Source organism: Pteronotus mesoamericanus, unplaced genomic scaffold, assembly GCF_021234165.1.
Source record: "Pteronotus mesoamericanus isolate MK-2021 breed Mesoamerican mustached bat unplaced genomic scaffold, CSHL_Meso_final contig_164, whole genome shotgun sequence".
NCBI classification, from domain to species: Eukaryota; Metazoa; Chordata; class Mammalia; order Chiroptera; family Mormoopidae; genus Pteronotus; species Pteronotus mesoamericanus.
The window spans coordinates 13,927,040-13,939,450 of NW_026555065.1; the positions used below are offsets into that span (position 1 = coordinate 13,927,040).

General features: G+C 42.3%; 1 pseudogene; it reads left to right on the forward strand.

Moving 5' to 3' along the window:
- Positions 1-3,900: 3,900 nt before the first annotated feature.
- Positions 3,901-12,411, forward strand: part of LOC129064462 (ferritin light chain-like) — a 58,669-nt pseudogene continuing 50,158 nt past the window's right edge.

Consider the following 12,411-nt stretch of genomic DNA (forward strand, 5'->3'; position numbering starts at 1 on the left):
ACTCTTCATATACCTTAATCTTTATAGTTGTAAAGGCATACGCTAAACTTTATTGGCAGACACCTTCCTTCAGCAACACTAACTCTGCACATACTATTTTCAGGTGCAGGTGCTACAAGGCAATAAGAAGGCAGTAGAATGTTTTAGAACAGAGTCTGGAGCCAGACTGCCTAAGCAGGAATCCTGGGTCCACCACGAACAAGCTCTGTAACCTTAAGAAAGTTATTCAACCTCTCTGTGCACATTTTCCTCAACTATATAATGGGCTTAATAATAATACTCATCTCATAGCATTGTTGTGAAAGTCAAGTGAGTTGACACCATAGGACAATGCCTGACAATAACAGGTGTTCTGTTAGCTACTATTATCAAGAACAAAAAAAGAAGACATAGCTATTGATCCAAAGAATCTTAGTGTCTAGTAGAAAGACAGATACATAAGCAGGTTTTTTTAAATAGCAATAAGTGCTACACAAAGACAAGTAAAAGAGTTCAAAGGATAGTTTCATTGTTACTGCTTGACAAACAAGTCATTCAAAAATCACACACTACCCTTTTATTTATGTTCCTGTCACTTTCTATATGTAATGTGCATCCAAGAGAATTTTTTTCCTTGAATTCCAATCTACAAACATGTGGAAGTTAATATTTCATTGACATTTAATCTAATTGTCCATATGTAATAGCAACGATTATAGTATTTTTGTCCCTGACATTTATGTTGCCTGAGCACTACATGATTTAAATTGGCCCACAAGCTATAACAGTCTTCAATTGTTGTCTTCAACTTTCTTAGAGGGAGGAAAAAATTTCAGCACCAGAGTGTGCACTCTTTCACATGTAAACAAATCCAGACACACAAGCACATGTGCACACACAAAAGAAGTGTCTGGGTACCATGACTGAATCCACCCCTGCCCAGTCAATCTGCTATTATTTTTCATCATTTCAATCGATTGTGCAGCAATCAACTGGACTGATCATGTGGCAGCCCAACCTGGTCATTAAGACAGCTGTGATAATCAGATCAGCTGGGAGACACTTAGTTACTTTGTTCATCTAGAGATGGAAGGAGTCTTCCATGTCAAAAATTTATGCAACCCTGAGGTAGACTTTATCATTTTAAACCAGCATTTATTTTTCAGGGATTCACATAATTGGGATCTAATTATCAAGTTCACTTAAAGCATCACTTTGAAACAAGCACAGAGGATGTGCAATGAAACTTAGAATGTATATGCTATATCTACTGAGACTCTCCTATTAAATAATGCAGTTAGTTACTAATTAGTTAGCTGCAGTTAGCTTCGAAAGGGGCTTTTTGGCTCCTGCATAAAGGGCTGAATTCTTATGGTGCTTTATTTCCCAATTTGTAATTCCACAGTCTATGCAGTGGCTATGTCTAGTTATCTAAGTCTTCGGGCCCTGTAGGGTGGTGGGTGTCGCTGGACAGAAGCAGGCTGCTGGTTCAGTTTGATTGTGTGGCCCAGCCTGAAGAGCCTCCTGGGACCAGCAGTGTTCTGCAAATTAAAGTCGGCCTGGCCTGAAGGTCAGCAGCCGTCCCCCAGCCGTCCCTGGCCGTCCCAGCCCACTGCCCTTGAGAAATTGGTGTGCTGCAAAACATATTTGCTCAGATACAGAGAGAAAGCGATTCTTCACCTAATTACATCCATTTGGCTCTGAAAAGATAGATCAGGTCTCTTTGCGAGGGGTGGGTGGGGGGAACAAAGCAAGGAGGAAAAGGATGTGTATGTTTATTTCTTTGTTAAATCTCTCCAAAATTTTTGTAGGAAAGCTGTATGTAATTAAAATTAGATAATGAATGTTAAAGCTTTGTGAATCAAGCACACTATATAAATGAGGGAAAGGAAGAGTTAGAGAAGGATGAAAAGGGGAGGCAAGAGTATGCACCCCACTATAGGGACTGTCTTACAGAAATGGCCACGGTGAATCCCCATCTACAATAGCTCCCAACTACAAATGCCTTCTCTCTAGCCTGTCAAAATAACTGTCATTCTCTATCATTCAAGGACCTCTCTGAGTGTTGCTATCCCATCTTCCCCAGCTCTTTGCATTGTTTTTACTCATTTGCAAAAAAAGAGCTGTGTTAGCCAGGCATTTCACATGTAAGCTACTTTGCTAACTTAGGGTTAAATCAGTAGAAAGGGAAGCCTAGGGAAATGTTTGAAAGTACTCATGCAGCAGCTTGGAAACCACACAACACTGGAGCACCAGTCCGTTGGAGGCATAGTCAACTGACCTCAAGCCTATTTGGGCAAAATTGTAAAGTAAGTAACATTTTCTTTGGAAACATTTGGAAGCCAAAGAGGCTTCCAGAGCTTTTAACCACTATCTTCTTTCTCAGCTGTTATCCAGATAGAGTTCCTTTATTCTTTCTCTATTCCATACCCACTTTCATCCTCACTATCCTCACTCCGCTAATTTTGTCCTCTTAGACCATTCATTTACAGTAAAATACATGACAGTTCTCTTGGGTTCAACTGTATTTTAATTGAGGTTAACATCAAAGACATGAAACTCTGGGTGGAATTTCAGGCCTTGTTCAGGGAAGGATTTAGGGTCGTGTAAACCTTTCTGACTGACATCCCTAAACATCCTGCCCTGCTGGAGGCCACCACTTTCTCTGTTTCATATTGTACCCCCAGAATCACCCCTTGTGGCTTAAGCTTTTTCTGCACAGTCATGCAGATGACTGATTTGGAAATTATCTTGAGCACAATATTTGGTTCAGGAGCCCTGTGAAAACATGGCCCTGGAAAAATAAGGCAGGTAATAAAACTGAGGGTGGGTGCCCGCTTCCAGCCCCAGCTCCACGACATTCATCTGGAAAATGAGGATGTTCATTACTATCTCTTTACCACATAGCACCTTGCAGAAGGCAGTTGGAGCCCGTCTTAGAAAGACTTAGACCCTCAGATTAAAGGGATTGTACAGTTTAAGAACAAAGGGATTCAAAGCCTTACTATACAGTTTAAAACATTATTACTATCCAGGCTTCTGGTGTTTAAGAGAGAGCCACAGCTTTTGTAGTTATTTTATCTTAATTTGCAAGCAGTCCTAGCTGAATTGTTCATTAATTTCCAAGATCATGCCATTAGTTACAAGGTAGATTCAAATGGGCAAGGGACAAGAAAAAGAGGCAAGCCAGTGGGAGAAAAAAATGGACCCCTTGATCTTTTAGTAAGTATTTTATTTGTAAAGCATGCATTTCATTCCATCTAAAGGTTCAAACAAATGGATGTGGGGGGGGCGGGCAGTGGTCTCTTCACTTTCAGCTTCGAAGCATCCCGATGTTTAGGGTCTGTCCAACTCTCATACCTGGACTTAAGCAGAACAGTTTTGGGGTTCTGTTCTAGAAGCACTGTCTCTGTGAGACTGACCATGTGGAATGCCCTATTCTTTATGAGTCCACATTAAACCTCCCAAAATGGAGGTTTGTCTTGAGATTCATGAATTTGGCCTTAAGAAAAAAGAATATGATTCAAACAATAAGTCATAGTCATATTCAGCTCAGAAAACTAAGGAAGAAGAAGGAAAGAAGTAAAAAGGACAATGTGAAAGTGTGTCATGTACATCAACAATGTACTTAGTTGAAGCATAGTGACCAATCTTTTCCACTATGTTTTATTGGTGAATTCTTTTCTAGCTTGGTCCAAAATTGTATTCAATTTTTTTAAAGAAGAAAAGAAAGAAAAGAACAAGACTGACTATTTTGATTCTGTCATTAACTGTGGTAAAGGGATGGTTTTTCAGCCCCTCAATAGCTAAGGGCACTTCATAATAGAATCCAGCGCCTTTCACCCCTAAATCACTGATTTGAATCCAACCCAGGTCACTATTGACAGAATGTTATTACCTCTAGGTGCTGCCTGGTGGCCCATGTGGAATGAGTTGATGGTCGCTGTCCTGTTCCATGTGGACAGTTGCCCATGTCACCTCATTGTCAGTTTCAAACGAGAAGCCAAGGAGTTAATGGATGTGGAGTCCAAGCCCCCCTTGCAGCGCGAGGTGGTGCCCTCCAGGTCGGAGTGGAGGGCACTGACTGCGATGTGTGAAGCCAGGCCCCGATCTCCCTCATCACTTTCCGGGACATCAATCCATCTCGTTGTTCCATAATAACCTTTGCTAGGGACAAAGAATGAAAAGCACGGCTGGGATGTTATCAAGGATTTATTTCCATCTTTCCTGGCATGGGTGGCTCCCAGTAACGAATGCTGATTATGTATATCAACTTTCAATTCACCATCCTAATTAGGAAAACAGGAATTTGTAACACCAAAGCATGAATATTCAGCTTGCAAATGAAATGTTATTGAATTATGTTTTCTACTTGCTTTGGTGTGATAGATTTTGCTGCAGGAAAAAAATGATCTGAACTCAAACAAAGCCACAGACACGGTACTAGAATTTCTATTCAAGAGGACAAAGACACAGGTTTAAGAATGGCCCTATATACTCAATACTCTATGGCTGTATATATTCTTACCCTTTACAGATCATGTCGTTCAACCCCCTTTTATTTCAATGAGAAAACTGACACCCACATAGGCAAAGTGTCTTGTTCAAGGTCACACAGTGAGAAAATAACATGACTAAGATTGATGAGGAAGTCCCAGACCTGTACTGCAGTGCTCTTTCACAAAGGCATTTCATCTTGTTTCATTTAGCAGGTGTTTACTGAGCACTTCCTGTGAGCCAGGCCCTCCACTCCATCCTGTGGTGGTGGCAATGGTAGCAGTGGTAATGGAAGTAGGGGAATGGGTACAAAAAGAAGAAGGAAACTCTGCCAGCTCAACATCTATCACAGAGCCTGAGATGACAATAAAAAAGAATAGATGTATGAACAAAAATTTACCTCTAAGGGTTATTTTCTGTTCAGTTTTGCAAGAGATATCCAGAAACAAATATGCAAGTAAAAATAGTTTATTGCGGAAGTGATACCAGAAAGCAATGACAGAGGAGAGAAGAGGTGAAAGAGGAAAAAAGAAAGAATATCAGACAGAGTGTGTCAGTGAGCAGGTTGCTGCTGAAGGCACCCGGGGCTCAGTCTTACTGGGACTTGTAGAAAATGGAGAGAACAAGTCTCAGCGTTGTCCCACTAAGAGGTAAGGAAGCTGTGGTACCTATCTACCAACTCCCACCCACCACAAGCAGGGTGTGCACCCCCTAGCACCTCTGGCCTGCCTGTATGGCAACCAAGAACACTGCAGCATCAACAGATGCCTTCAAATAGACGGCCAGAGCTGTTGGCCCAAGAAACCATCCACCTTCTCAGAAACTGTGAGTGTTGGAGGGGTGTGAGTGGGGCAGCAAAAACTTCTGCTATAAGGATTTATGACGTTGTGAAGAATATATCTAACATTTAGAAGACAGTCAATAATACAGAACAAAGGTGGTGGGTTCCCAGAGGAAATACAATATGGGAAGGGGCTGCTGTGTGTGCTCAATACAGGGGCAGGTACAGGAGAAGGTGCTGCTCTCTGTGGCATAAGGCCTGGCTCTCAGCACTGTCTATTCCCCTGCTTCCCATTCACAGCCAGCAACTCCACGTACTCTCCCCTCTCCCCTCTTCACCTCAGCTCTGCTGCCCCTTAGGCTACATGCTCCATATTGGCTCCTCTGCAGAATTCCTTCCTTCAAAAGCCTTTGCCTGGCCCTTAACACCTCCCTCCCTTTCAGCCCCACCAAAGCAGCTTCCTCCATTTCATTGTTTCACTCTCAAAGCCTCCAGAACTGGAGTTTCTCCCTCACATTTCATCCTCCAAATATCTTCCTATTTTCCCATCTTCTCCCCAACGTTCATGGTAATAAATAGGAATTTGTTTCTGAATAACAACAGATAGCTGTGGCTCAAGAGATTCAGTGAATAAACGAATCACCACATTACTAAGTCAGGCTGCCAGAAGTGCTCATGGGAGAACAGGCCAGACACAGAACTGAGAATTTCATAGCAACTTTCAGTCCAATTCCTGAAGAAAATTAGACAGGCCCCCCAGCCTTCAGGAATCAGCTGAGTACCAATGATGTTTGCCTTTATAACTAGAGAAAAGCCCTTTAGAATTCTCATGCCCAAGCACTGTGCAATTCCCAGAACCTTCCCACAGCTCCAATTTCCCTCAAAGAAACTATCTCAGTAATGTACACAGTGCAGCATGATTGCTTAAGTGCACAGTTGCACAGGAATTGAAATAAGGTGCAGGGAGGGAAATCTGTCTCGGAAGATGTCAGGGAAAGTAAAGAATCATCTCCCATTTCCCTCTTGGGCAAATTATAAATATTTGGATTTGAAAGTTCGTATGGAAATGGTTATAAGAAAATTTTAATTATCTTTTCTTTGGGTAAAGCTGCCTAAAAGCTAAGTGCCAACTGTATGCAAGGAGCTATGCTGGGTGCTTTATACAGTATCTCATTTAATCCTAATAAAATCTTATGAATAATAATAAGTGGAAATATTTATTGAGGCAATATTCTGAGCACTATACTAACAACATTACTATATTATCTTGCTCAATCCTCACAACACCTTATAAGATAGGTACAATTATTATCCCCATTTTACTCATGGATAAACTGAGGCTTTGAGATGTTCTATAATCTGCTCGCTTGGAACCGCTAGATCTGGAATCAAACCACTACTTGTCTAACTATATAAGCCATTCTGATTCTATTGTACCACACTGTCATGGGGGGAGCCCAGTGGTTTTTTTTGCCCAAGGTCTTCCAGATATGATGGCTCCAATATCCTGAGGTAAGGGGACATAAGTTATCTTCAAGGATGTCAACTTTGTAAAGTTTGGGGCACACAGTCCAAAGACCAAGCTCCTATATTTATCCCTGGACCTGCCATCCATGAATATCCAAGGTTTTGAGACTGTACACACAGGAGGTTCACTTCTGACCCTCACTGTCACTTTTGTAATTCCACTAGCACCAAGAATCCATGAGAGGAAATAGTGTCCTCCCTTTCTGCAAACCACAATCTCCTAGTGGAGGCAGGCTGAAGTCAACAGAATCAGGAGCAGCCTTATACCTAGCTCCCAACACTGGACCCAGCTCAGCAGAGACTGGGAAATGAGAGCAGCCCAAGAAGTCCCAAGATGCAGCACATCCATCGTAGGAGAGACATACTCATCTGAGAGACAGATGGCTAAGGCTATTTGGTGTTGACCTCTGAGGAAGCCCTGACTCTAATCAAGAGAGCCCACAAATGCCAGAAGGTAAGAAGGCAGTGAACAACTTAAGAAAAAATTACCTAAAATGGCATTATTAGATCAAAAATTTACAAACAAATCTTCTGGCTTCTTACTAGACACCCAGCCTCAATCATGGTGGTTACTGCCAGCCCAGAACCCTAGTCACTTGAACCACTCATTGGTTTATTATTTAATCCAGACCCAAGTTACAAGCTGACTATATTCACGGGGGCCTTAAGAAGTGATTTAAGAAGTGATAGGAAGTGATTTGCATTTCCTGGGGACACAAAATTAGTAAGAGTGAAGGCTCCACGGGCAGCCCATGAAAGCCACCTAAGTTCATCTTTTTTTGTGCTTGCATTTTGGATGGTGACAGCCTGCCTCCCACTAACTGTTCCCCTACAGCAGAAATACACTGAACAGATACAGGGGCAGGGAAGTGGGATGGGACTTGGGTGCTGTGGTTAGGAGCCCTTGGGATACAACCCCAAGGAGATCTGATCTTGGACTGAGGGTTCACCAGCAGGTCCATCAGTGGCACCTCCTAGAGAAAAAATGCCAGAAGCAGAGTTGGGTATGGGGAGCAACTGCCCTGGCTCATGGTAAGGAGACATCATAGGAAGACTTCGGAATTGGGAAACACATGATGGGAGCTGGGTGACTTCAATTCTCTTGCACAAAATGTGGGCAATGACTAATATATCCCATCCACAGGCTGCAGTGAGTACTTAATGAGCAAGTGGGATTGAAAATCTTATGGCTTGTGGCACTTGGTATACACCAAACATGTTTTTTAACAGAATATTTGTGTTGTAAAAAGAAACCTTTATATTAAAATTAATCATAGTACTTTAGATTTACACAAGTCATTTTGAATTCCTGAATTCCAATCCTTCTAACTGTCTTAAGGCTAAGGCATTAATACTGATTCTATTTTGCAAATGAGGAAACAGAGGCTCAGGACAATCCAATGGCTTGTTCATGATCACCACACAAAGAGCTAGAATGAGGCCTTGGTCCCAGCGAACTCTGACTCTTTAAGGAAGTCAGTCATAGACTTCTTGGCTCACTTTTCTTAAAGTCTGGAAATGGTAGCATGTAATCTCTCAGGTCAAAGCAAGAATGCAATGGGCAGTTACCTTCCTTCCAAGTTCCACAAATTTACCTTGTAGAAAAAAATAAAAGAATAGAGAGTTCTGGCCATGATGGAGGCATAGGTAGATACACTTCACTTCCTCACACAGCCTAAAGAAGACTAACAACCAATCTAAAAACAGAAAACAACCAGAACTGCCAGAAAATCTAATTGCATGGAAGTCCAACAACCAAGGAGGTAAAGATGAAACATTCATCCAGACTGGTAGAAGGGGCAGATACAGGCAGCCGGGGAGGAGAGGACATGTTGCAAGGTAGTGGCTAACAGACTGGGTGGTCCCACATTCATGTGTGGATAAACTGGGAGGAACAACTGGGAACTGAGACAGACCATGCAACCTAGGTTTCCAGAGCCTATAAAGTTTCAAAACCTCTGACTATAAAAACCTGTGGGGATTGCCTGGTGAATATCTAAATCTCCACCCTTTACAACATAACAGGTGTACAAAGACAAAGTAATATGGCCCAAATGAAAGAACAGATCAAAACTCCAGAAAAAGAACTAAGCAATGAGGAGATAGCCAACCTATCAGATGCAGAATTCAAAGCACTGGTAATCAGGATGCTCACAGAAATGATTGAGTATGGATGCAAAATAAATGAAGAAGTGAAAGCTATGCAAAGTGAAATAAAGGAAGATATACAGGGGACCAGGAGTAAAGGGAAGGAAATGGACTCAAATTAACAATTGGGAGCAGAAGGAAGAGATAAACATTCAACTAGACAGAATGAAGAACAAGATTTCAAAAAAATGAGGAGAGGCTTAGGAACATTTGGGACAACTTTAAACATTCCAACATCTGAATCACAGCAGTGCCAGAAGGAGAAGAGGAAAATCAAGAAATTGAAAACTTATTTGAAAAAAATAATGAAATAAAACTTCTCTAATCTGGAAAAGGAAATAGTCCAGGAAGCTCAGACAGTCCCAAAGAAGTTGGACCCAAAGAGGGACACATCAAGACACATCATAATTAAATTATCCAAGATTAAAGGTAAGGAGAGACTCTTTAAAGTAGCAAGAGAAAAGGAGACAGTTACCTACAAAGGAGTTCCCATAAGACTATCAGCTGATTTCTCAAAAGAAACCTTACAGGCAAGAAGGGACTGGAAATAAGTATTCAAAGTCATAAAAGGCAAGGACCTACATCCAAGATTACTCTATCCAGAAAAGCTATCATTTAGAATGGCAGGACAGACGAAGTGCTTCCCTGATAAGGTCAAGTTAAAGGAGTTCATCATCACCAAGTCCTTAGTATATGAAATGTTAAAGGGACTTATCTAAGAAAAAAGAACAAAACTGTGAACAGTAAAATGACAACTCACAACTATCAGCAACCAAACCTAAAACAAAAACAAAAACAAATTAAGCAAACAACTGGAACAGGAACAGAATCACAGAAATGAAGATCCCATGGAGGGATATTGGTGTGGAGAAGAGGGAGGAGATGGAGGAAAAGGTACAGGGAATAAGAAACACAACTGGTAAGTACAAAATAGGCAGGGGGATGTTAAGAATAGTATTCAAAATAGAGAAGCCAAAGAACTTATATGTACAACCCATGGACATGAACTAAGGTGGGGGAGAATGCTAGAGGAAAGGGGGGTACAGGGTGGAGGGGGATAAAGGGGAAAAAAATGGGACAACTGTAATAGTACAATCAATAAAATATACTTTAAAAAAGTAGAATAATGAAGTAGAACAAAGGTATCTGCTAGAACCTGGCCCTCTGATTTCCATTTTTCATTTACCCCAATTTCCTGCACATGGGTTATGACAACTGGCTCCAGCTCTCCTCCCTGGCCTGCTGTTTGCTCATAGGGGCAACCCCGCTCATTATCGGAGCACTCACACCCTTTCTTTCCATTTGCCATGAAGCTAAAGCTTAAGAAAAGGGGCTGTTGGCTAATCCCACTCCTTTCCACTTTCTGGAAGTCAGCAAAGCCTGCCAAATTTCTCAAAGAAGTATTTCCCTGGTCATGTCATATGGCAGACATGGTTGGGGAGGCAGGTCAGGTATGAGCAGGGCCTGCAGTGATCGTTCCACCACACAACTCAACCAGCACCTTTAGTCATGCACTCATTTTAAAGCTGAGACTCTTTTTTTTATCTCTTTGACCTTTCTTTGCCCATCAGCGTCTAACCATTACCATGCCTAGCCACTGGTTTCCAGAGGAAGGGAGCAGGAACCTCTTTTGTCTGTTTGCTTTATCAAACCATAGCCACAAAAAGTCCACTCAGAACAAAGATGTTCTCTGCACATGCACCTGGCACATGGCCCTAGCAAGGAGAATTGCTATTAATGGTGAGACAGGAAGAAACAGAGCTGAAAGATATAGCCCCCACATGAACACCATGCCACTTCCCTTTCTAGCTCCTTACCACAGCTGTCCTGCAACAATGGACAACTATACAAAAGGAGAAACTATTTCTGGGGCTAAACATTAAAACAAAGACAGCCCAGAGCTAGTTAATTTTTTGAATGAGACAAACATAAATGGTGCGTGGATGTGCAATAAGGTGTAAAAGAGAAAGTGAGATGCATTAGAACCAGGAGTGTATAATGTATTATCAACAGCTCTGTGGTTTTGATGGGCGAAGGCTTTTATACAGACTCTGTATTGATAGGTATTTCAGCCAGCAGTAAAAAACTGTTCTTGACATTCATCTATAGGGAAAAATATCCATGTACTCTTGGCTGTAGGACCAATTAGTCTATGAAAGCAGCAGGGAGGGGGACAGAATATAAATGCAGGATGCATCCGCACTTGATTACTCTAATGAAATGTCCATTGATTCCTATAGATTAATGTGAGAAGAACAGCAGCTGCAGAGTGGCTAACACCTCTAGGTCAGCAGCTGTGTGGAGGGTGTGTGTATGTGTGTGAACACCCCCACTAGTCTTATTCCATGGAAAAGAGAGAAAAGGGTATGTGTGTGTGTGTGTGTGTGTGTGTGTGTCGAGGTAAGACTGATTATGCTGGACAGAATCTAGGAAAGCAAGGCTCTGGCTCTTAGACATGGACGTGTGACTGTGTCTGCCTGTGGACAACAGCAATTGAACTCGGCCATTTGCCGGGACCCGGACTGAATGCTCCATTTCCCTTTTCTCTCCCCAGTCACATCCACATTTGACTTTGCTGTGAGGGGGACAGAAAACTCACAGGTCACCTAGTTTGGTTCAATTAATTTTAATTTCATATAGCTTTTAACCACCCAGAGCAAATGTGGAGTTCACAGATGGCTCTCTGCCCACTGGCTGGTACCCACTCTCCCCCCTTCCCATCCCAAAGCCGACATTGGCTTGTCCAAGCCAGTATTGTGCCTCAGGTAAATGTGCCAAACTGAGTGATACACTCCCAAGCTTAAAGGACCCCCCCCTCCACCCCAGTGCAATTACTGCAAAACTATTCTGCGCCCCATGGAGCTGCCATCAACCTAAATTCTCCATCTCAAGAGAAAGAATATTTAAAGGATGTCCCCTTCATTGCCAAGTAAACAGCTCTCCCACAGCTACAAGGGCCGACTTTAGAAAATCCTATCTACCCAGCCCTGCAACAAAAGGTCTAAGGTCCACTCAAGGTTTTAGCTAGCCTCTCCTGGTAGTATGCACAAAACTCATTTGCATAAAAATGTCAACTAGCTGGTATACTTTTGCTCCTGCTGGTTGACAATAATTTCTACTTGTTAAAATGGAAGTAGGAATAGCCTGGGAACGAGGAGAACCCTGGGCATGCAAACTCCTAGGGGCTGCACAGGAGCTCTGAGAAAGAGCGAGTTCACCTCATCCGCCCTAGGAAGGGGCGCTCAGAGGTTCGTGGGGCGGCTCTCAGAGCCACCCACAGGAGAGCAAAGGTCAAAAGTTAGTGAGAAGAGCAAGCTCTGGAAACCTTTTCACACCCAAAGAGCAACTTCTGCTCCAGCAGAAGAATTCAACACCCCAAAAATGTGAATCCCACCTAAGCTAAATTTAAAAAAAAAAGTTAGCCTCCATGTTCAAAGCCATGTCCTTCTTACTTGCACACAGAAACCTAATGGCTAATC